General features: G+C 43.2%; 1 protein-coding gene across 4 annotated transcripts in view; it reads right to left on the bottom strand.

Annotated features, from left to right (window-relative positions):
• The window catches only part of MGAT5 (mannosyl (alpha-1,6-)-glycoprotein beta-1,6-N-acetyl-glucosaminyltransferase), a 397,064-nt gene that overhangs the window by 348,805 nt on the left and 23,429 nt on the right, over window positions 1–24,830 (bottom strand). Inside the window, exon 1 of one of the 4 annotated variants that reach the window (XM_010853632.1) lies at window positions 15,101–15,997. The exons of the other annotated variants lie outside the window; for them this stretch is intronic. The gene's annotated coding sequence lies outside the window, so the exon portion shown is untranslated. Of the gene's footprint in view, window positions 1–15,100; window positions 15,998–24,830 lie in introns of those variants that run through there. 4 annotated transcript variants of the gene reach the window in all.

Here is a 24,830-nt window from a genome sequence, read left to right as displayed (position 1 = left end):
AAGATGGGAGACAGTGAATGACTTCCTAGCTTTGTGGCCCAGGATAAAGCACTCGTTGCCTTTTCTACTGAGCAACCTCATCATGCTTGAAAGGATGTAACATTCCCAAAGATTCATTTAGCAGGCTCATTGTAAAAATAGTGAAGAGAAGGGGGGAGGGGGGCGAGAGAGAGAGAGAAAGAGGGAGAGAGAAAGGAAAGAAAGACAAAGGAAGGAAGGAGAGATGCCTTTTACTTGTCACAGTGACAGGAATAACAGGGACACACACACACACACGGATTTAGACCAGCACTCACCAAAAGGAAAACAATGCAAGCTGCTGCTGCTAAGTCGCTTCAGTCCTGTCTGACTCTGTGCGACCCCATAGACGGCAGCCCACCAGGCTCCCCTGTCCCTGGGATTCTCCAGGCAAGAACACTGGAGTGGGTTGCCATTTCCTTCTCCAATGCATGAAAGTGAAAAGGGAAAGTGAAGTCACTCAGTCATGTCCGACTCTTAGCGACCCCATGGACTGCAGCCTACCAGGCTCCTCCACCCATGGGATTTTCCAGGCAAGAGTACTGGAGTGGGGTGCCATTGCCTTCTCCGAATGCAAGCTACACATGTATTTTAAATAAATGTTCTAGTAGCCACATTGAAAAGTAAAAAGAAACAGGTGAAATTCATTTCAATGCCATTTATTTAACCCAATATAGCTAAAATATTATTGTAAAACATATAATCAGCATCTCGACATCATTAATGAAATCTACATTCTTTGCTTCGTACTAAGTCTCTAAATGTCAGTGTGTATTTACAGCATATCTCAGTTCAGATTAGCGGCACTTCAAGGGCTCAAACAGCTACATGTGGCCAGTGGCTGCCACATTCAAGAGTCTGAATTTAGACAGAGATGGTCAGCTAAAGGGGCTTCCCACATGGCTCAGTGGTAAAGAATTTGCCTGCTAATGCAGGAGATGCAGGTTCTATCCCTGGGTCTGGAAGATCCCCTAGAGAAGGAAATGGCAACCTGCTCCAGTATTATTGCCTGTGAGATCCTGTGGACAGAGGAGCCTGGCAGGCTATAGTCCATGGGTCACAAAAGAGTTGGACACGACTGAGTGATTAAGCATGCACACACAGGCAGGTAAAGAGGAAAAAGAAGGGGTGAAAATAAAGCCTTGAACAAAGAACTAAGGGAGTATGGCACCCAGTAACATCCATGACCCACAGTCAGTGTTTGTAAGGGATGAGATGTAATTACCTTCAGACTCAACAGTTAGTACGTTAGCACAGTTGCTAACCAAGGGAAAGCTGGTGTCACCTTTTGGGTACCCAAAGCACCAAGCCCAAAACTGAAGATTCAAAGTCCGTTACCTCAGTAACATGGCACCCAGTTGCACATCACGCACACCTGCTAGACTTCGAACCTCAATGTGAACTCTCCCTCACATAGAGCTCAGGCCTCCAAGGAAAGTAGCTGACTGCTGCCCTCTCAAGTCCTATGGGCACAAGCTCCACCCAAGGCAATCAAACAGCAGGGCCCTCCCATCTACAGGCTGTAAAGGGGAAGAAGAACACAGGCAGATGAAGAAAGGAGAAGATGACTTAGCACTTGCGGTGGGCAAAGTATCGGCCCATGATCATGTCCTTGTCCCAACTGTGAGAACTTGGCAATGTTGCTTTACATGGCAAAAGGGACTTTGCTGATATAATGCAGTTAAGGATCTTGAGATGGGAAGACTAGCCTGGATTATTCAGATGGGCCCAAGGTTTTATAAAAAGTGTTCTTATAAAACAGCAGCAGGAGAGTCAGAATCAGAGAGGTGTGGAATCCCAGAAGCAGAAGTCACAGTAACGTGATCACTTGTTTTGAAGATGGAGGGAGTGTCAAGATCCTCTAGAAGCTGGGCAAGTCCAGGAAACAGAGTCTCCCCTTCCAGAAATAATGCAATCCTGTTGACACCTTGATTTTAGCCAGGTGAAACCTCTACTGGTCTCCAGGACTCTAACGAATCAGTATTAAGTCACCAAGTTTGTATCAACTTGTTGCAGCAGCAGTAGAAAACTAGCATACCATCTGTCGAGTGGTCAGCTAGACACACACATGGGTTATGCCCCTGCAGGGTGTCAGAAGTAGTAACTGCAGCTGTCCTTGTAGTGATGGTAATGGCCACCGTGTGTTGTTTAGGCACTAAGTTGTGTCCAACACTCTTCTGTGACTCCATGGATTGTAGCCTGCCAGGCTCCTCCGTCCATGGGATTTCCAAGGCAAGAATACTGCAGTGGGTTGCCACTTCCTTCTCCAGGGGATCTTCCTAACCCAGGGATTGAACCTGAGTTTCCTGCATTGGCAGGTGGACTCTTTACCACTGAGCCGCCTGAGAAGCCCCCTATCATGTACTGAGGGCTAACTAAATCACAAGCACCCTAATTACTTCACCAACATTTAAAAAAAAAAAAAACTTTTCATTTTGGAATAATTTTCAACTCACTGAAAAGTTTCAAAGATTGTACAGAGTCCCTGTATCTATCTGTTCACCCAGCTTCCTGAATATGCCAACCTCTTAGACAATCGTGAAACATTTGTCAAAACCAAAAAATTAACATCAGCACAACACCATTAACGAAACTACAGACTTGCCTTGGATTCCACCAATTGTCACAAATATTTTATCTCCCGAGAACCCTGTGAGGTGAGTACCATTCTAATCGCCATGTGATAAACGAGGATGCTAAGGCTTAATAAGATCCAGTCACTGACTCATGGTCGTAACAGTGAACACTAGCAAGGCCTTTCAACTTGATGCCACTGTTTGGCTTTTCAACTTGATCCCTATACCATAAGCTCTCCTGGATACCATTATTCCCGTTTGGAGAAGCAAGTTACCCAGAGGCTTGCTACTAGAAGCAGCAGCAAAGCTGGGGGTGTCTGACTCCAAAGACAGTCCAGCAACCCCATCTCCCTCCTGGACACCGAGGGATGAGAAGCTGCCAGGGCCCATGAGAGCCTCCTGAAATCATGAAAATATGGTGGCTGTGATGGGAAAGGAGGGGATCAGGCCTCCAGACAAACCTACCTGTCTAGGGCCACTAGTTAACTATGATTCTCAGGCAGCAAATAGAAACCCAAGGGGCCCCCTAGAGAGTCCCTTACAAAGAGCTTTCTTAGAGGATTGGGCAGCAGAAGGAGCTGCCACCAATGACTCTCCTGAATCCAACTTCCATCAGACCTCCAGGATCCTTGCCCTGGGGCCTTTATATGATTATAATGAGCTCCTTGAAAACATTCCTCCCCCAAAGCAATTATATTTCAATTTAAAAAAAAAAATTCATTTCCTGGGGGATCCTGTACCTCCCACCTTTTAGCCCTGAGATTCTACCACTTCAGTCCAAAAAAGCAGAAAGAAGAACTTTTCCCACTGTGAAGTCATTAACAAACTCACACACGACACACAAGTGAAACAGGAACCAGTGCAAACTCAGCTGAACTGCCCACAACAAGCCACCTTGTTCATTCTTCCTCAGTCTTTCCTTCTTTGGCAGCATTCCATGATTTACAGGTCTCAGAACACTGTGGCAGGGACTATTTTGCTATCTACACATCTCTCTTAGTGATTCTCAAACCAGCACCCTCACCTGGGAGCTTGTTAGAAATGCAAGTTCTCAGGTCACATTTCAGGCCTAGGGAATCAAACACTGGGGGACTGGACCCAACAATCAGCATGTTAACAAGCCCTGCTGGTGTTTCTGATGCCTGATAGCTTGAGAACCACTAAACTCTATAACCCCTGCGACCCTCCATGGCCGACTTATATAACTTAGGCGTGTTTGCAAAATTCTCTGTCTGCAGGCAAACACGATGTCATACACCAACTGCAGGCCCAGAGCAGGAGGTCACAGCCTGGCTGGGGCAGCAGTATTCATTCATCACATATTACGAAGCAGTGTAAGCCAGGGCAGGCCAGGCCTGTGTCACGTGCTAAGGACCATCCTTGGCTTCAAGAGAAGAGAGCCTCCCTGGTGGCTTTGATGGTAAAGAGTCTGCCTGCAATATGGGAGGCCCGGTACAATCCCTGGGTTGAAAAGATCTCCTAGAGAAGGAAACGGCAACCCACTCAAGTATTCTTGCCAGGAAAATCCCATGGATGGAAGAGCCTAAAGGGTTACAGTCCATGGAGTCACAAAGAGTTGGACACGACCGAGAGACTAACACACACAGACACAAGGGAGGAGAGCTTGAAGGCATCAGTCAAGCAAACCTATAGATGAACAGAAACTATAAACTGGCAAACACTGTGAAAGAAAGAAATGGGAGTGCCATAACACAGAATGACAGGGTTCTCTTCTCACCTCAGTGGTCAAGGGAGGCCTCCCTGAGGAAAAGACACTTACACTAAGACATAGAGGAGGAGCAGGAGTCGGCCAGGCAAAGAGGGAAGGAGGCAAACATTCACAATATAGAGAAAAGCTTGTGCAAAGGCCCTGCAGCAGGAGAAAGAATGGTGCTTTGGAGATGCTGAGAGAAGCCAGGGTGGGCAGAAAACAGAGAAGGAAGCAGGAGGAGTCCTTGGGAAATAAGAGAAGCTGTCCAGCCTTGTATCCTGCTGCACCTCAGAGGCTTGGTTAGGTGTGTGCGTTGGAGTCTAGACTTGAAAGATCCATGAATTTTAGGTGGAACATTGACAATAAACAATTTATTCAGTTGTGGTCTAAGTGTTCCATGTAAAAAGATAACCCTTACAACAACTCATGAGTAGGTTCTGTTAGCATCATCATCTCCATTTTGCAGATGAGGACAGAATGTAAGTTGCCCCACGTCACCCAGCTAGTGAAGGATTAGAATCCAGTAGGACCAACTTCAGGCTTCCCTGGTGGCTCAGTGGTAAAGAATCCTCCTGCAATGCAGAAAACACTGGAGACACGGGTTTGATCCCTGAATGGGGAAGATCCCTCAAGGAGGACATGGCAACCCACTCCAGTATTCTTTTCTGAAGAACCCCATGGACAGTGGAGACTGGTGGGCTACAGTTCAGAGTTTCACAGAGTTGGACATGACTGAAGTGATTGAGCACACACAGGACCAACTTCAGAATCCAAGCTCTGGATCATCTTGAGACAAGGCCTCTCAGTGGTAGAAGACAGATGGCAGTGATATGGTTTGCATTTCAAAAGCTTGTGGAAGATGCTGTATAGATAGGGAAGAAAAGACAGATGCAGGGGCCACTGCATCTTCCCAGGAAAAAATAGCATGTCTGGGCCTGGGTAGTGGGAGAAAAGATGTTCATCAAGAGAAATATCTGGGTGCAGAGAAAAAGTGGTCTCTCCCAGGGGTTGCTTGCCTAGTTCTCAAGCTTCTGAACAAAAGTCAATGCATCCTAACCCATAAGAGCTGAGAGGGCTCCCTGTCCTGGGAGATAAACCCAAAACACAAGGTTGTCACTGTGACAGAAATAGAACTTGGCTTCTTCAACTGGAGCCACTGTCACTCTTTAAATTTTTTTATGGGTGGCACAGCAGTAAGAATCTGCCTGCTGATGCAGGAGACACAGGAGACTTGGGTTCGATCCCTGGGTCAAGAAGATCCCCCAGAGAAGGAAATGGCAAATTCTCCAGTTTTCTTGCCTGGGAAATCTCATGGACAGAGGAGTCTGGCGGGGCGACAGTCCATGGGGTCTCAAAGAGTCGGCCACGACTTAGTGACTAAACAAATAGTTGATTTACTATGTTGTGTTAGTTTCTGGTGTACAGCAAGGTGATTCATTTATGCATATTTTTTCATATTCTTTTCCACTGTAGTTTATAAGATATTGAATATAGTTCCCTGTGCTAAACAGGACTTGCTGTTTCTATTTTAGTGTGTATATGTTAATCCCAAACCCCTAATTTAGCCCTTCACCCACCTTTGATAACTGTGTATCTGTGAGTCTGTTTCTGTGTTCTAAATAAGTTCACTTGTATCTCAAACTTTAGCATTCTGAGGAAAAAGTCTGTTGCTTGTTCAGCATGGATGTCATTTGCCATCAGGAAAGGTCACCAACAGCAACAGGACCACATCAACAAGGAACAGGTTCAAACCTGGAGATAGAGGCTTTCTGCAAGCATCTGAGTGAACAGAGTTTCCCTTAACTTCCTTGACTGCCTCGTAGTTCATCAGGGAAAGTACGACAGCCCATCCCTCAGGGTGGCTGACATTTCCAGAAAAGTCCTGTCTACGGCTTGATGAAATGGTATGGGTCTTGGGGAAGACAGTATTCATCCATTTCCTTGGGTTCCATTTACAGTCCGAGGGGTGTGGTCGGAGTGACCTGACTTTAAAAGGGTAAGCAGGGGTGTGAGGCTTCATTGAATCATCTGACAGAGCCTGAGACCCAAAACCACAGACTGAGAGCTGTGTTGGCAGTGGGGAACCCCACCAGCCACCAGAGCTGCTACGCTTCCTGTCTTCTGCGGGTCTGGAAGCCGCGGGGCTGCCATTTCCCCATGATGAGCCTGGCTTCAGCCCTCTAACTCACAGATGGGCCAGCTGTGGAGCGTGGTGGACCTCAACAGGAGAGGCGGGGCCTCGATAGGAGAGAGTGGGGACCATTTCCTTATATAAATCAGTCACAGCCTCACTTACTATAGTTGTGAAAAGGCCCCTTGGATTTCAGAGTTCTGAAGATCTTTGTCTTTGAAGGCTACAGAAGTGGGCAAGCTGTCCTTCTGAAGCCTCTCTGGCAACCATTCCCCACCCACCATTCTTCTGTCCCATACTCTTCTTAGCACTGCCTGCCTTATTGAGCTGCAATGTCTCTGTCTTATACATTGAAACTGTGAAACCTGGAAAGTGAAAAATGCTACATCTTGCTCTTGTTGACAAAAGCATGAAACTAACTGCCTCTTGTTTTGTAGGGCTCTTGTATCTTTTCCCCTAGATGACAGTGAATCTTAAAAAGAGCTACAGGGACTCCCCTGGTGGTCCAGTGGTTAAGACTCCATGCTTCCAGTGCAGGGGGGCATTGGAAGCCCCTGGTAGGGGGCTCAATCCCTGGTAGGGGACTTGGCCAAAAAAAAAAAGAGAGAGAGAAAGTGGACTTCCCGGTGGTTCAGTGGTTAAGAATCCACCCGCCAGTGCAGACATTGTTTCAGTCTCTGGTCTGGGAAGATTCCGCATGTCTCAGAGCAACTAAGTCCAGGAGCCACAACTCCTGAGGTCCAAGGGCCTAGAGCCCATGCTCCGCAACAAGAGATTACCCCCAGTCCTGTGCCTCAACTAGAGAAAGCCCACACACAGCAATGGAGACCCAGTGCAGTCAAAATTAATTCATTGAAAATAAATAAAATATCATCTGTCAACAACAACAACAAAAAAGTGAGAGAGAGAGAAAGCTACAGCCCTGCCCTTGCTCCAGTTGAAGGGGCCAACAGACTTCTAATGATGTAGGAAACATAAAGAGACAGGATGGGAAAGAGCACCCCATCTCTCTGGGCCTGAGCCTCCACAGCATGAGGCCCTGAGGAGCCTCCCTTCCCAAGGAAACATAAGCATCGGTTAAAGCACCACGCAGGGAGCTCTAGGGGAAGTACAGCCATGATCTCGGAGTTGATGGTCCTCCAGTGGCCTGTAAGATGCCGAATGAGTGGCTTAATCACCCAGCAGGGCCTAGTACCAGATACACAAAATTCCTCCGAGACAGCGGGCCTGTAAATGGAAAGCATTATTATTTGTAACAGGATTAATAACAACACAGGCTTGAAACCAATAGACACCATTGGATTATTTTTCCAACCTCTTCAGACAGACCACTGAATTCAAGGGATGGTTTTATTTCTTTGTTTTCAAGCAAGACAGAACTTCCTCCCATAAGACAGCAGGACTGCTGGACTGCCTCCAGGGAATTTACTTCTGATGCATCTGTCCTGCCAATGACAGGCTGCCTGAAGTGCAGGGGTCAAAAAAGCAAAATGAAAAAATACAGTCTGGAAGAAGGTCCAGAAGATTTTTACAATTCTGATTAAAAAAAAAAAAAAGACCAAAGATCTCCAGATTAAGCATCAGTACCTCAAAAATGGCTTAAGGGGAAGCACAGGTGGGGTTTGGGAAATAGGAGGCAGATAGTTAAAAGGTACAAACTTCCAGCTATCAGCTAAGTAAGTACTAGGAATGTAGCATACAGCATGAGAAATACAATTAACATTGCTGTTATACTTGTTACGTTATATTCAGAAGTTGTTAAGACAGTAAATCCTAAGAGTTCACCTCACGAGGAAAAAATGTTTCCATTTGTTTAATGTATCTATATGAGATGATGGATGTTCACGAAACTGATTGTGCTCATCACTTCATGGTGAATGTAAATCATTATGCTGTACAACTGAAACTTATACAGTGCTGTATAAGTATATATCTGTATGTGAAACAAAGTTGTTCAGTTGTGTTCGACTCTTTGCAACTCCAAGGACTATATGGTGGTGGTGGCTTAGTCACTAAGCCGTGTCCAACTCTTGTGATTCCATGGACAGAGAAGCCTGGCAGGCTACAGTCACTCCAGGCCAGAATACTGGAGTAGGTAACCTTTCCCTTCTCTAGGGGATCTTTCCAACCCAGAGATTGAACCCAGGTCTCCCACATTGTGGGCAGATTCTTTACCAGCTGAGCCACAAGGGAAGCCCATGTATCTGTATGTATCTCAATAAGACTAGAAGAAAATAAAAACTTAAGAAATGTGGAAGTGTTTCCTAAACTGTGCTTCTTGAACCACCTGGGGTGTTGGCTATAAAGGTGGACCCCGTGTCTTGGGACAGGGTTGCAGGGGCTGAGATCTCCCTTTTTAATAAGCTCCTTCAGTCCTTTCTTATACAACTGAAATAGGTAAACTACTGCCCTATGGACGGCTGAAGTCTGAGACTGATCCCAACTTTTATTAATTTTTTTTCAAGATTCTTTTTATATGGATCATCTTTCAAGTCTTTACTGAATTTGTTACAACATTGCTTCTTCTGTTTTATGTTTTGATTTTGGGGCTGTGAGGCATGTGGGATCTTAGTTCCCTGACCAGGGTTCAAACCTGCAACCCCTGCATTGGAAGGCAAAATATTAAACACTGGACCACTAGGGAAGTCCCCCAACTTTTCTTTTAAAACCATGATAGTCTCAATCATGTCTATGTGTAACTTGGGAGATAAAACAGAGTTCACCATGCTCACCAGCCCAAGTCTCTGGCCCCTAAATCTTTCAACAAACACTTATTATTTAAAAAAATAAAAAAGACATTAATTTTTACATTTTCTTCCTTTGTTTTCCTTTGGTGAAGTTTCTATGGACTAGCCGTGATCTACAAAAGTCAGCATCTGGAGACAGAAAGATGAGGTGTCCCCATGATGGTGAGCTAGTCCACCTTGCTCCATGAGAAGTTCCTGCAAGTCTCCCTTATGTTTTATCAGCCTGACAATTATGCAAAACACAGACATTCTTTCCAAATCTAGGTCTCGGAAGGCATAGAGGGAAGGTGAGTCAAAGCACATAGAACCTGGAGGGATGGGGGTTAAATTTGGCAAAAGCCCAAGTCACAACAGCCTCAGGCCCAGACATCTGGCACTTTCTCCCACTGAGTCACAGAGCCTCACAGAGATACAGCGATGGGGCTGAAGTGGAAGTCATTCATCATGTAACTTTGAACAGATATCCTATTACCAGATCACACCACCCAGAGTGTGCGCTCTCTCCATCATTTTGTAACTCCTCTAATTATCTCGTGGAAAGCATGATTAGGTCATATTATGTTTTCTTGTGTTAAAAACATGTAGTTCTTACATACAACATTTAAGATTCTCTAGGGTGGTGTTAATCCTAATACGCATTTTCCCACTTTTCAAATACACTGGGAGGCTCTAAAGATGGAAGCAGCTGGATCTTCTCTTGAGTTCTGAGAGGCTGACCTGCAGAATGGCTGGTGAGGCTGACTGGGCACCAGTCCTAGCTGCCAGAGATGAAATCTACTACTGGAGATCTCCAGGCATGGGTGTCAGGAGAAAGATATGAGGGTGTTTCCAAATTGACATCTTCTCAACTAGGCAGTCATGAACTAGGGAGCAACAAACATTGATAGCTTCTCTACACAGACAGCAAGAGAGCCAGAGCTCAGAAAAATATGACAGATCTTGATTTGAGGGTTTGCTTTTTAATAGGTGAAGGTCTCCCTCCTTTTCTGTCTCCCTGAATAACCTTTCTGGTGTTTAAGACAGGTTGAACAAGCTGCCATCTAAATCCTAAGATGCCAGGGGAAGGGAACACCATGTACTGGGCTCCATTTAGGTGCTCAGCCCACTGGCGAGCACTTCATTCACTTACTGATGTCTAACAGCCACTGTGTGTGCCGCTTTTCTGGTTATTTTCTGTGGCCACCTCCAAACAGTCCCAGCCCTAGCCTGTGCCCTGACCAGCTGGCACCTGTGGATTACATCACCAGGGCTCCACTGCCTGCTGGTTTCCCAATGGTTGTGCCCAGCAGTAGACTGGAAAATAGAAGAGACAGGGCAAGGTATCTCTTCCCAGCTCCATCGCTTCTTGGATGCCACCATCTTGGAGGTAGATTCTACTTGAATGCTCCTCTCCAGTTCCAGATTCCACTGGGCTCCAATAAGTCTACTTTCTCCCATCCCCCTCACGACTAGCAGACACACTGGCTTCCCACTGTTGTCCATCCTTGCGTGCCTCACAGTACCTGGCTAACGCCTCTGTAACTCCTCCTTTCATTAGTCTTCATTCACACCATCTGCGGTGAATTCTGTTTCTGGTCACATGATCTAATACTGGCTCTCACCCTAAACATAACTGCTTCTGCAAGTGAGATGAAATACAAAGTCAATAAGCTGGGGTAGGGGGGGCAGTTGTCCATTTCTAAGAATATGTTAATCTGGTCTAAGTACTTTCCTGAGAAGGGATAAGGCTAACTCATCATCAGTGTGGCCTTGGACTCAACTCCTAAACCAGCCAGATGATAGCAATCCCAAAATGTGGGTTCAGGGCCTCTAGACTGTCTGCAGTGGTTGCACAGGGATTTTTTTTTTTAAACTTACCTCTTGTTTTCTGTGTACTAATTGAAAAAAGAACTCTGAGAGGACCAAGGACTACATCAAGCTCCTTTGGGGAATACAATTTGCAAAGAGAATCCTGATAATAGCTGGCTACACTTCAGGCAGATTCTTTACCATTTGAGTTACCTGGGAAGCCTCCCTTGATAATAGCTACCTGTCACCAACATTGCACAGATTTCACAGCAGCCCTGAGAGGAAGCCTTCATAGTCCCCATCTGAGCAAACAGATTCAGAGAAGTCTGCAAGGATAAGTGGCTTGCCCCAAGGCCCACACCCCAGATAGGCCTGACCCCAATGCTGTTCTTTCCTGTCCATCCCACTAGTTCTTAAAAGAGGGAAATACAAGACAGCAAAAGAGACACTGATGTATAGAACAGTCTTATGGACTCTATGGGAGAGGGAGAGGGTGGGAAGATTTGGGAGAATGGCATTGAAACATGTAAAATATCATGTATGAAACGAGATGCCAGTCCAGGTTTGATGCACGATACTGGATGCTTGGGGTTGGTGCACTGGGACGACCCAGAGGGATGGTATGGGGAGGGAGGAGAGAGGAGGGTTCAGGATGGGGAACACATGTATACCTGTGGTGGATTCATTTTGATATTTGGCAAAACTAATACAATTATGTAAAGTTTAAAAATAAAATAAATTAAAAAAAAAAAAAAAGAGGGAAATAAGAATCCAGTCTTCCACCTACTCCTGAATTGTGCCTAGAGGGATCAGGCTCCCTAGTTGAAGGCAAATCAAAAACAGCAAAGAAAAGGAATTTAATCTCAAGGACCAATTTAGCTCAGAAATTAGTTTTGAAAGCTATGTGAAATAACTTGTATAGTATATCTGCATGGGGTAACATGTACAGTATAATCCCACTGGGGTGTATGTGTGGATGTGTGTGTCTGCAAGGATTAATTATGCAAAAAAATTGTCGGCAACATTTATATCTAGGAAGGTGAGTGAGTTGTGCTCTTTGTACAGTTTGAATTTTCTACCGTAAGCATGAAAATGAAGTTCTAATTAAAGAATCAGAAAGGAGACAGAGGGAGAAGGCAATGGCACTCCACTCCAGTACTCCTGCCTGGAAAATCCCATGGGCGGAGGAGCCTGGTAGGTTACAGTCCATGGGGTCATGAAGAGTTGGACACGACTGAGTGACTTCACTTTCACGTTTCACTTTTCTGCAATGGAGAAGGAAATGGCAACCCACTCCAGTATTCTGGCTGGAGAATCCCAGGGACAGAGGAGCCTGGTGGGCTGCCGTCTCTGGGGTCACACAGAGTCGGACACGCACGACCGCTGTGACTTAGCAGCAGCAGCAGCAACACACTGGGATCACAGGCCTCATGTCCATAAGTTCTAATTTAATTAGTCTGGTAGTCTGGCATTAAGACTCAGGTGGGGCTTTCCAGGTGGCTCTGTGGTAAAGAATCCACCTGGCAATGCAGGAAAACTCAAGAGATGTGGGTTAGATCCCTGGGTCAAGAAGATCCCCTGGAGAAGGAAATGGCAACTCCCTCCAGTATTCATCCCACGGACAGAGTCATGAAGAGTTGGATACGACTGAGTGCGCGCGCGCGCGCACGCACACACACACACACACACACACACACACACACACACACACCACACCATACCACACCACCCAGGCACCAGCAATACTTGAAGCTCCCAGGTAATTCATATAGGCAGCCAGGGTTGAGAGTCACTCTGTTAGTCCCAGTTCCTTGGTATAAAATTTAAATCACAAAGAGGAGGAGCTTAACCTTTTGTATGCCTCAGACCCCAGGGCAATGAGGTGATGCTTCTAGAAGTCTCCTCCATATGATGTTTTTAAATACATAAAACACAAAACATTTCAAAACAAAGGATACTTAGATTTCATCGTCACTATGTGTTAAAACTGTGATACAGTAATATATCAGTGTTTCTTTATTAATACACCAAGTAATAAGATGGAAAAATAGCTCTGGGATCTAGCATTATTTTGAAGTAGTGATGTGTGTGTATAACATCTGGTGGTTTCTGCACAGCTATAATTCAGTACAGACATATGACGACAAAATCAGGATCCTTTTAACACTACTTTGATTTGCTGCCTAGGTTCATAATGGAAGAAAATGCCAAACTTCAGTTAGAATTCATTGTACATAAAGATGGATTTTTTTTCCCATTCAAGCTCACCGATTCCCAGGTACTGAGGGAGGAGGACAGGTCACACCAGCATAAATATTACCACAATAAGCTATGGAATATGATCTTACACTATAAGGTATAAGATCTCAAACAGAAGGACAAGGAAAAAAACAACTTTAACTTTGTTGTTCGGCCACTAAATCATGTCTGATTCTTTGTGACCCCAAGAACTGCAGCATGCCAGGCTTCAAATTTTGAGCAAACTCCAGAAGACAGTGAAGGACAGGAAGTCCTGGTGTGCTGCAGCTCATGGGGCCACAAAGAGTCGGACACAACGGAGCGACTGAACAACAACATGTCCATTGCGTCGGTGATGTCATCCCACCATCTCATCCTCTGTCATCCCCTTCTCCTGCCCTCAGTCTTTCCCAGCATTTCTCTCCAATGAGTCAGCTCATCACATTAGGTGGACAAAGTATTGGAGCTTCAGCATTAGTCCTTCTAGTGAATCTTCAGGTTGATTTCCTTTAAGATTAACTTTAACTTTATCATGTGCTAATTTCCAGTAGAAGCTGTCCTCCGTCCACAACCAGCCATTTTTTTAAAGTAACTCTGTAAGGCTCCTTCAAGACATGAAAAATGTACATTTCCTGAAAACTAACTACACTGTATGTTTTAATTACAGCAGTATTTTTCAAGTATCACTTCACGTGAAAGGATCCCTGTTCCTTCCACTCAAAAGCCTCCACTGTTTTATCTGCCTCAAGACATCCATCACAGGAGTGCCAATATCTTGGGACTTAAAAGGAGGTTTTTGGAAACTTTCTAAGAGTTTAATCAATAGGTTCTTTTTCATACTGTGCTGTGCTGCCTACATAGAATCTGAATGCTTTTTTTCCCCTTTCATCTGAATTTAAAATGGAATTTACCATGTATTGAGTGACTGTTACACTGCAGGCACAGCGCTGGGCTCTTTTCCTGAAATAGCCCTAATGCCCATATCCACGCTGACTACTATCCCACCTTGTAACACAGAAATAAAAGAATAAGGAGTTTCACAACAGAGCTTGATATTATAAAATCACTCTCTCAGGAAGGAAAAAGGAAAAGGAAAAGAAAGCCCCCCAATACATCAGCATCTATGTTGACACTCCAGTTTTAAATTAAAAGGTAGTTATTTTCATCTAAACAATAAAATATTTAAAAATATTCTCCTGGGATGGGGAGGGACTACCACACCTAGTATCCTAACAACAGACAGCTGAGTAATTCAAAGGCCTATTTTTTCTTCATATCCATATTTTTCTGAAGAATGACTGTTAAAGCCTCTTCCATCCTTACATTCTCAAAGTATATAGCACTCTGATTAATAAAACCTGGGTCATAGTCAGACCCAGGATACAGACTGTCCAAGCAAGTAGTACCCAGAGATAAGAGAAACCCAGCTTCTAAGACAGGCACCCAGCAAGCCTAGCGTCTGTAACAACAAAACAGCTTGGGGAGGGTCCCCAGGCCACAAACATTGTCATCATTTTCAGATAAGAAGGTTCCTGTTCTGTAACTACAAAACAGCTTTTGAAACAACCCTACTCAAACATTATTTACAATGCTCTCCAAACTCATTTCCTTTGACTTAATATCTGAAATTGGGGTGGCAGTGGGCGGTGGGGGTGGGGGGGAGATGTGGCGGAAGGGTGTTTGCATTTTTTGTTTTCTGCTTCCTGTGAAATCAGTTCCTCAAGAAGGCATTTCATGAGGTGAGGGAGCCTCATAATTAAGGAGTTCTTTCAACATTAAACACCTTAAGAAAACTCAGGATGCCCCAAACTCTCCTTGAGACAGTATAGAGGCTGGGGAAAGAAACCCACGAAAGAGATCACAAGGCAAAGAACAGCAATGTTAACGATACCTTTAAACCAGCTTAATAGGAAGTCAGCGATTCACCCTTTGTTCTTATCTGGCTCCTCCACCAGGGCAGAAAGATACAGGAGACTGGCGGTGTGGTGAGGGGGTTCCAGGAAGAGAAAAAACTGGCATTTATTGAGCCCTAGCAAGTTTAAGGGGCTTCCACAAGTGTCATTAAGTCCTCTGATCTTTCCCATAACCTTATCAGATAGAAAATCACCTCTCTGATTTTAAAATAAAATCAGTTGTCAGAGAGGGTAAGCGACTTTGCTCAGAAGCACAGAGCTCATAACAGCAGTCAGAATTGGAAGAAAGATTGCCTAGACCCAGGACCCCACTTTCTCTTCCCCTGACTCCTCAAATCTTGAGTTATTTCAGCTCAAATTCCCAGGTTTAGGAAAACATTATCCAGGTTCTTAAAAAATCTGCTCCTAGGTCATAGTCTCTTGGGAGGAGGGGGAACAACAATGAATATTCATGAAATCAGAAGAAAAGGGGGGAAAGGTCCAACTCAAAAAAAAAAGGGGGGGTTGGGGATGGATTCCAGAAACAACTGATGTTGATTGGTACTCAGGTATTACAAGGAATATCCAGCAAATTGCTGGTGATTAATTTTAAAAGGTAATCCACAGTGCATAATGGGTTTGCACAAAGCCAGTGACTCCACAGAAATTTTATGCCCTTTCTGGAAAATACCCATATCTGGCTAACCAGGCAATGGTGAGAGAGACAGGAGACACAGGGCTTCTCCTTCAGCAAGTCATATGACCTGCTCTCCCATGTGACATTACTCCCAAAGATGTCATCCCAGGTCTGTGAACCTCCCAAACCAGTCACTATCGCAACTATTTTATTTTATTTTAGCATATAGCTGATTTACAATGTTGTACAGAGCAAAGTGATTAAGTTATACATACCCAGGTCTCCTGCACCGCAGGCAGATTCTTTACCATCTGAGCTACCAGGGAAGCCCCTATACATATACAAACATATATTCATTATTTTTCAGATTATTTTCACAAGTAGGTTATTATAGAATATTGAGTATAGTTCCCTGTGCTATACTGTAGGTCCTCGTTGATTATCTATTTTATAATATAGGAGTGTGTATGTGTTAATCCCACAGATACACAGACATAGACAGTAGGGTACATCTGTTAATCCAAAGGTCCGTCTAATCAAAGCTATGGTTTTTCCAGTAGTCATGTATGGATGTGAGAGTTGGACTATAAAGAAAGCTGAGTGCTGAAGAATTGATGCTTTTGAACTGTAGTGTTGGAGAAGACTCTTGAAAGTCCTTTGGACTGCAAGGAGATCAAACCAGTCAATCCTAAAGGAAATCAGTCCTGAATATTCATTGGAAGGACTGATGCTGAAGCTCCAATACTTTGGCCACCTGATGCAAAGAGCCAAGTCATTAGAAAAGACCCTGATGCTGGGAAAGATTGAAGGCAGGAGGAGAAATGGACAACAGAGGATGAGATGGTTGGATGGCATCACCAACTCAATGGACATGAGTTTGAGCAAGTTCCAGGACTTGGTGATGGACAGGGAAGCCTGACAGATCATGGGGTTGCAAAGTATTGGACACGACTGAGAGACTGATCTGTTAATCCCAAACTCCTAATTTATCCCTCCCCCAACCTTTCCCCTTTGGTAACCATAAATTTGTTTTTGAATTCTGTGAGTCTGTTTATCTTTTGTAAATAAATTCCTTACAACCATTTTGACCACACATTCCATTAGTAAAAATGAGCATGCACCCCTAATTTATTTACTTAAAAATAAGAAACATGTAAATATAACTAAAACATAAATCCTTAATTTTCAAGGGAAAAATACAAGTTAAAGTGGATGGTCCTTAGACGGCGGAGGAACAGGATGGGGAGACCACTTTCTCCCCCCAACAAATTCACGGAAAGAATATTTGAACGCTGAGCAAATTCCACAAAACAACCTCTGAACACTGGCAGAGGACACCAGGCACCCAGAAAGGCAGCCCATTGTCTTCGAAAGGAGTGCTGTATGGATGGAGAAGTCTTGAGACTCCTGTAAGAATAAGACTGAAAACCAGAAGCAGGAGGCTTAAGTCCAAAAGCTGAGAACACCAGAGAACTCCTGACTCCAGGGAACATTAATCGATAAGAGCTCATCCAAAAGCCTCCATACCTACACTGAAACCAAGCTCCACCCATGAGCCAACAAGTTCCAGAGCAAGACATCACACAAATTCTCCAGAAATGCAGGAATATAGCCCTGAGCTGTAATATACAGGCTGCCCAAAGTCACACCAAACCCACAGACATCCAGAGAGAAGAAATCCAGCTCCACCCACCAGAACACTGATGCAAGCTACCCTAACCAGGAAACCTTGACAATCCACTCGTCCAACCCCACCCACAGGGAGGAACTGCCACAATAAAGAGGAACCACACACAAACTGCCAGAATACAGAAAGGCCACCCCCAAAACAGCAATCTAAACAAGATGAAAAGGCAGAGAAATACACAGCAGGTAAAGGAACATGATAAATGCCCACCAAACCAAACAAAAAAGGAGGAGACAGGGAGTCTACCTGAAAAAGAATTCAGAATAATGACTGTAAAACTGATCCAAAATCTTGAAAACAAAATGGAGTTACAGATAAATAGCCTGGAGACAAGGATTGAGAAGATGCAAGAAATGTTTAACAAGGACCTAGAAGAAATAAAAAAGAGTCAATCAATAATGAATAATGCAATAAATGAGATCAAAAACACTCTGGAGGGAACCAACAGTAGAATAACGGAGGCAGAAGATAGGATAAGTGAGGTAGAAGATAGAATGGTGGAGATAAATGAAGCAGAAGAGGAAAAAAGAAAAAAGAATTAAAAGAAATGAGGACAACCTCAGAAACCTCTGGGACAATGTCAAACGCCCAAACATTCAAATCATAGGAGTCCCAGAAGAATACAAAAAGAAACACCATGAGAAAATACTTGAGGAGATAATACTTGAAAACTTCCCTAAAACGGGGAAGGAAATTGTCACCCAAGTCCAAGAAACCCAAAGAGTCCCAAAAAGGATAAACCCAAGATGAAACACCCCAAGAAACGTATTAATCAAATTACAAAAAACAAATATAAAAGCAGCAAGGGAAAAACAACAAATAACACACAAGGGGATTCCCATTAGGATAACAGCTCATCTTTCAACAGAAACTCTTCAGGCCAGAAGGGAATGGCAGGACACACTTAAAGTGATGCAACAGAAAAAGCTACAACCCAGATTACTGTACCCAGCAAGGATCTCATTCAAATATGAAGGAGAAATCAAAAGCTTTACAGACAAGCAAAAGCTTAAGAGAATTCAGCATCACCAAACCAGCTCTTCAACAAATACTAAAGGATTTTCTCTAGACAGGAAACACAGAAAAGGTATATAAACTCAAATCCAAAACAACAAAGTAAAAGGCAACAGGATCATACTTATCAATAATTACCTTAAATGTAAATGGGTTGAATGCCCCAACCAAAAGACAAAGACTGGCTGAATGGATACAAAAACAAGACCCCTATATATGCTGTCTACAAGAGACTCACCTCAAAACAAGGGACACATAGACTGAAAGCAAAGGGCTTAAAAAAGATATTTCATGCAAATGGAGACCAAAAGTAAGCATGAATAGCAACACTCATATCAAATAAAATAGACTGTGAAATAAAGGCTGCGAAAAGAGACAAAGAAGGACACTACATAATGATCAATGTGATCATTATGATCACATTGTGATCAATGATCAATTGATCATAATGATCAATCCAAGAAGAAGATATACCAAATATAAATATATATGCACCCAACATAGGAACACCACAGTATGTAAGGCAAATGCTAACAAGTATGAAAGGGAAAATTAACAATAACACAATAATAGTGGGAGACTTTAATATCCCACTCACATCTATGGATAGATCAACTAAACAGAAAATTAACAAGGAAACACAAACTTTAAATGATACAATGGACCAGTTAGACCTAATTGATATCTATAGGACATTTCACCCAAAAACAATGAATTTCACCTTTTTCTCAAGTGCACACGGAACCTTCTCCAGGATAGATCACATCCTGGGCCATAAATCAAGCCTTGGTAAATTCAAAAAAGTTGAAATCATTCCAAGAATCTTTTCTGATCACAATACAGTAAGTTTATATGTCAACTACAGAAAAAAACTATTAAAAATTCCAACATATGGAGGCTAAACAACATGCTTCTGAATAACCAACAAATCACAGAAGAAATCAAAAAGAAGAAATCAAAATATGCATAGAAATGAATGAAAATTAAAACACAACAACCCAAAACCTATGGGACATTGTAAAAGCAGTGCTAAGAGGAAGGTTCATAGCAATACAGGCTTACCTCAAGAAACAAGAGAAAAGTCAAATAAATAATCTAACTCTACACCTAAAGCAACTAGAAAAGGAAGAAATGAAGAAACCCAGAGTTAGTAGAAGGTAAGAAATCATAAAAACTAGGGCAGAAATAAATGCAAAAGAAACAAAAGAGACCACAGCAAAAATCAACAAAGCCAAAAGCTGGTTCTTTGAGAAGATAAATAAAATTGACAAACCATTAGCCAGACTCATCAAGAAACAAAGGGAGAAGAATCAAATCAACAAAATTAGAAATGAAAATGGAGAGATCACAACAGACAACACAGAAATACAAAGGATCATAAGAGACTACTATCAGCAATTATATGCCAATAAAATGGACAACTTGGAAGAAATGGACAAATTCTTAGAAAAGTATAACTTTCCAAAACTGAAACAGAAAGAAATAGAAAATCTTAACAGACCCATCACAAGCATGGAAATCGAAACTAATCAGAAATCTTCCAGCAAACAAAAGCCCAGGTCCAGACAGCTTCACAGCTGAATTCTACCAAAAATTTAGAGAAGAGCTAACACCTATCCTACTCAAACTCTTCCAGAAAATTGCAGAGGAAGGTAAACTTCCAAACTCATTCTATGAGGCCACCATCACCCTAATACCAAAACCCGACAAAGATGCTACAAAAAAAGAAAACTGCAGGCCAGTATCACTGATGAACACAGATGCAAAAATCCTTAACAAAATCCTAGCAAACAGACGGAGAAGGCAATGGCACCCCACTCCAGTACTCTTGTCTGGAAAATCCCATGGACGGAGGAGCCTGGTAGGCTTCAGTCCATGGGGTCGCAAAGAGTCGGACACGACTGAGCGACTTCACTTTCACTTTTCACTTTCATGCATTGGAGAAGGAAATGGCAACCCATTCCAGTGTTCTTGCCTGGAGAATCCCAGGGATGGGGGAGCCTGGTGGGCTGCCGTCTATGGGGTTGCACAGAGTCGGACATGACTGAAGCGACTTAGCAGCAGCAGCAGCAGCAGCAGCAGCAAACAGAATCCAACAACATATTAAAAACATCATACATCATGACCAAGTGGGCTTTATCCCAGGGATGCAAGGATTCTTCAATATCCGCAAATCAATCAATGTAATACACCACATTAACAAATTGAAAGATAAAAACCATATGATTATCTCAATAGACGCCAAGAAAGCCTTTGACAAAATTCAACATCCATTTATGATTAAAAAAAAAAAAAACAACCTTCCAGAAAGCAGGAATAGAAGGAACATACCTCAACATAATAAAAGCTATATATATGACAAACCCACAGCAAACATTATCCTCAGTCGTGAAAAATTGAAAGCATTTCCCCTAAAGTCAGGAACAAGACAAGGGTGTCCACTCTCACCACTACCATTCAACATAGTTTTGGAAGTTTTGGCCACACCAATCAGAGAAGAAAAAGAAATAAAAGGAATCCAGATTGGAAAAGAAGAAGTAAAACTCTTGCTGTTTGCAGATGACATGATCCTCTACATAGAAAACCCTAAAGACTCCACCAGAGAATTACTAGAGCTAATCAATGAATATAGTAAAGCTTCAGGATATAAAATTAACACACAGAAATCCCTTGCATTCCTATACACTAACAATGAGAAAACAGAGAAATTAAGGAAACAATTTCATTCACCACTGCAAAGAAAAGAATAAAATACTTAGGAATAAATCTACCTAAAAAAACAAAAGACCTATATATAGAAAACTATAAAACACTGATGAAAGAAATCAGATGACACAAATAGATGAAGAAATATACCAAATTCATGGATTGGAAGAATCAATATAGTGAAAACGAGTATACTACCCAAAGCAATCTTGTAGATTCAATGCAATCCCTATCAAGCTACCAATGGTATTTTTCACAGAACTAGAACAAATAATCTCACAATTTGTATGGAAATACAAAAAGCCTCGAATAGCCAAAGCAATCTTGAGAAAGAAGAATGGAACTGGAGGAATCAATCTAACTGACTTCAGGCTATACTACAAAGCTATAGTCATCAAGACAGTATGGTACTGGCACAAAGACAGAAATATAGATCAATGGAACAAAATAGAAAGCCCAGAGATAAATCCATGCACCTATGGACATCTTATCTTTAACAAAGGAGGCAAGAACATACAATGGAGAAAAGACTATCTCTTTAACAAATAGTGCTGGGAAAACTGGTCAACCACTTGTAAAAGAAAAACTAGAACACTTTCTAACACCATACACAAAAATACTCAAAATGGATTAAAGATCTAAATGTAAGACCAGAAACTATAAAACTCCTAGAGGAGAACATAGGCAAAACACTCTCTGACATAAATCATAGCAGGATCCTCTATGACCCACCTCCCAGAGTAATGGAAATAAAAGCAAACCTAAACAAATGGGACCTAATTAAATTTAAAAGCTTTTGCACAACAAAGGAAACTATAAGCAAGGTGAAAAGACAGCCTTCAGAATGGGAGAAAATAATAGCAAATGAAGTAACTTACAAAGAATTAATTTCAAAAATATACAAGCAGCTCCTGCAGCTGAATTCCAGAAAAATAAATGACCCAATCAAAAAATGGGCCAAAGAACTAAACAGACATTTCTCCAAAGAAGACATACAGATGGCTAACAAACACATGAAAAGATGCTCAACATCACTCATTATCAGAGAAATGCAAATCAAAACCACAATGAGGTACCATCTCATGTCAGTCAGAATGGCTGCAATTCAAAAGTATACAAACAATAAATGCTAGAGAGGGTGTGGAGAAAAGGGAACACTCTTTCACTGTTAGTGGGAATGCAAACTAGTACAACCACTATGGAGAACAGTGTGGAGATTCCTTAAAAAACTGGAAATAGAACTGCCATACGACCCAGCAATCCCACTGCTGGGCATACACACTGAAGAAACCAGAATTGAAAGAGACACGTGCACCCCAATGTTCATCGCAGCACTGTTTATTATAGCCAGGACATGGAAGCAACCTAGATGTCCATCAGCAGACGAATGGATAGGAAAGCTGTGGTACATATACACAATGGAATATTACTCAGCCATTAAAAAGAATACATTTGAATCAGTTCTAATGAGGTGGATGAAACTGGAACTTATTATACAGAGCGAAGTAAGCCGGAAAGAAAAACACCAGTAGAGTATACTAACGCATATATATGGAATTTAGAAAGATGGTAATGATGACCCTATATGTGGGACAGCAAAAGAGACACAGATACATAGAACAGTCTTTTGGACTCTGTGGGAGAGGGAGAGGGTGGGATGATTTGAGAGAATAGCATTGAAACATGTATATTATCATATGTGAAACAGATCGCCAGTCCAGGTTTGATGCATGAGACAGGGTGCTCAGGGCTGGTGCACTGGGATGACCCAGAGGGATGGGATGGGGAGGGAGATGGGAGGGGGGTTCAGGATGGGGAACACATGTACACCCATCGCTGATTCATGTCAATGTATGGCAAAACCCACTACAATATTGTAAAGTAATTAACCTCCAATTAAAATAAATTAATTTAAAAAATACAAGTTAAAGTTTTCATCTTTTCTTCCCATATCCTTATGGGTTATCCCGAGTACCAAATTTGGGAAATGACTGCCCCAGCAATACTGTGACCACTTGGAGGCCTTCAATGGCTGTCACCTTCACTCCACCTGAGCCACACCCTTACCTCTAGCTCGGGTCAGCTGTCCAGGTCTCCACTCCCAACACCAATGACCTGCTCTTCATGTCTCCGAGTTCGGGGATCATTTGCTTCCATTTTCTCCATGTCCAGAGCTGACCTCTCCAGAATCCCTTACCTCCCTGAACTATTACCACCAATGCCCTCTCTTCCCCCAATTCCTGGTCTTTCCATTGTAATCACCCCACCCCTTGTAGCAGCAAACTCAACCTAATCGGCTGCCTGCTCCTCTGCACTCAGCACTACCAGGAAAAGCATTTGTTACAGGTGCCTTCACACCCTCATCTCCTGCAGGCCACCTTTTACCAACAGGAACCCAGGTTTTTATCCTCAGCTCCATTTCCAGTTATCCTCAGCCAGATTCCAAACCAGCAGCCCCTACCACACTCTACATCCAGAGCCTGTCTGACCTTCCACCCCATCCATCCAGGCTACCATTCTTTCATTCATTCCAACATCTACCGAGTACCACCATGTGCCAGGCGCTGCTCCCGTACTAGACAGGATGGAATCTCACAGCCCTGTCTTACTTTCTAGTAAACAAATTGCCATCAGCTGTTGGGAGATGCTGACAATAAAGCTGTTACATAACAGGGAGCAAGCAGGGGCCAGAGAATCCTGGTCACCGGATGTGACCTACTTTGCATCATTCCCACTTGTCCCCTTCCAATTTTTTTTTAATTGAGGTAAAATTTACATAACTTTGAATTAACCATTAAAAATGTTCAACTCGGTGACATTTAGTACATTCACAATATTGTGCAACCAGCACCTCTGTCCAGTTCCAAAACAATTCTGTCTCCCAAGAAAGAAATCCTGGACCCATTCAGCAGCTCACCCCATTCTACCCCTCCCCCAGGGCCTGGCAACCAGTAACCTGCTTTCTGTCTCTGCAGATTCACCTTCTCTGGATATGTGCATGCTCTGTCACTTCAGTCAGGTCCGACTCTTTGCAACCCCATGATTGTAGCCCACAGGCTCTTCTGTCCATGGGATTCTTCAGGTAAGAATACTACAGTGGGTTGCCATGCCCTCCTTCAGGGGATCTTCCTGACCCAGGGATCAAACCCATATCTCCTGCATCGGCAGGTGGATTCTTTACCACTGAGCCACAGGGGAAGCCCCACCTATTCTGGATATTTCCTATGGAAGGAACCCTAGGATTCCCCTTCAATTCTGACAACAGCTCTGATCTTCTTGCTTTCTTCCCTCCAGCTAGCTCCTCCTCCTCCTCCTCTGTGTTGGCCATCTACCATGTGATACCTGGGTCCTGAGTCCCCAGAGTGACTCCTGCCTCTATCTTCAAAATCTCCTTCTGAGCTGGCTCCTTCTTTCAGAAAACAAACCTTGACCTTACCTCCTCTTGCCCTCAAGACAAGTTCCAACATCCTCCTCTTCTCAAGCTCTGCTTCAGGATTTGCAAAGGTCTGCAGAGATTTCCATACTGACAAGTGAAGTCGATCAGTCGTGTCCGACTCTTTGCGACCCATGGACTGTAGCCTACCAAGCTCCTCTGTCCATGGGATTCTCCAGGCAAGAATACTGGAGTGGGTTGCCATTTCCTTCTCCATCCATACTGACAAAAAAATAGGTGGGGAGGGGTGGG

This window comes from Bison bison, unplaced genomic scaffold (genome assembly GCF_000754665.1).
Source record: "Bison bison bison isolate TAMUID 2011002044 unplaced genomic scaffold, Bison_UMD1.0 scf7180017864330, whole genome shotgun sequence".
NCBI lineage: Eukaryota > Metazoa > Chordata > Mammalia > Artiodactyla > Bovidae > Bison > Bison bison.
This window is presented reverse-complemented; position numbering and strand designations above follow the sequence as displayed.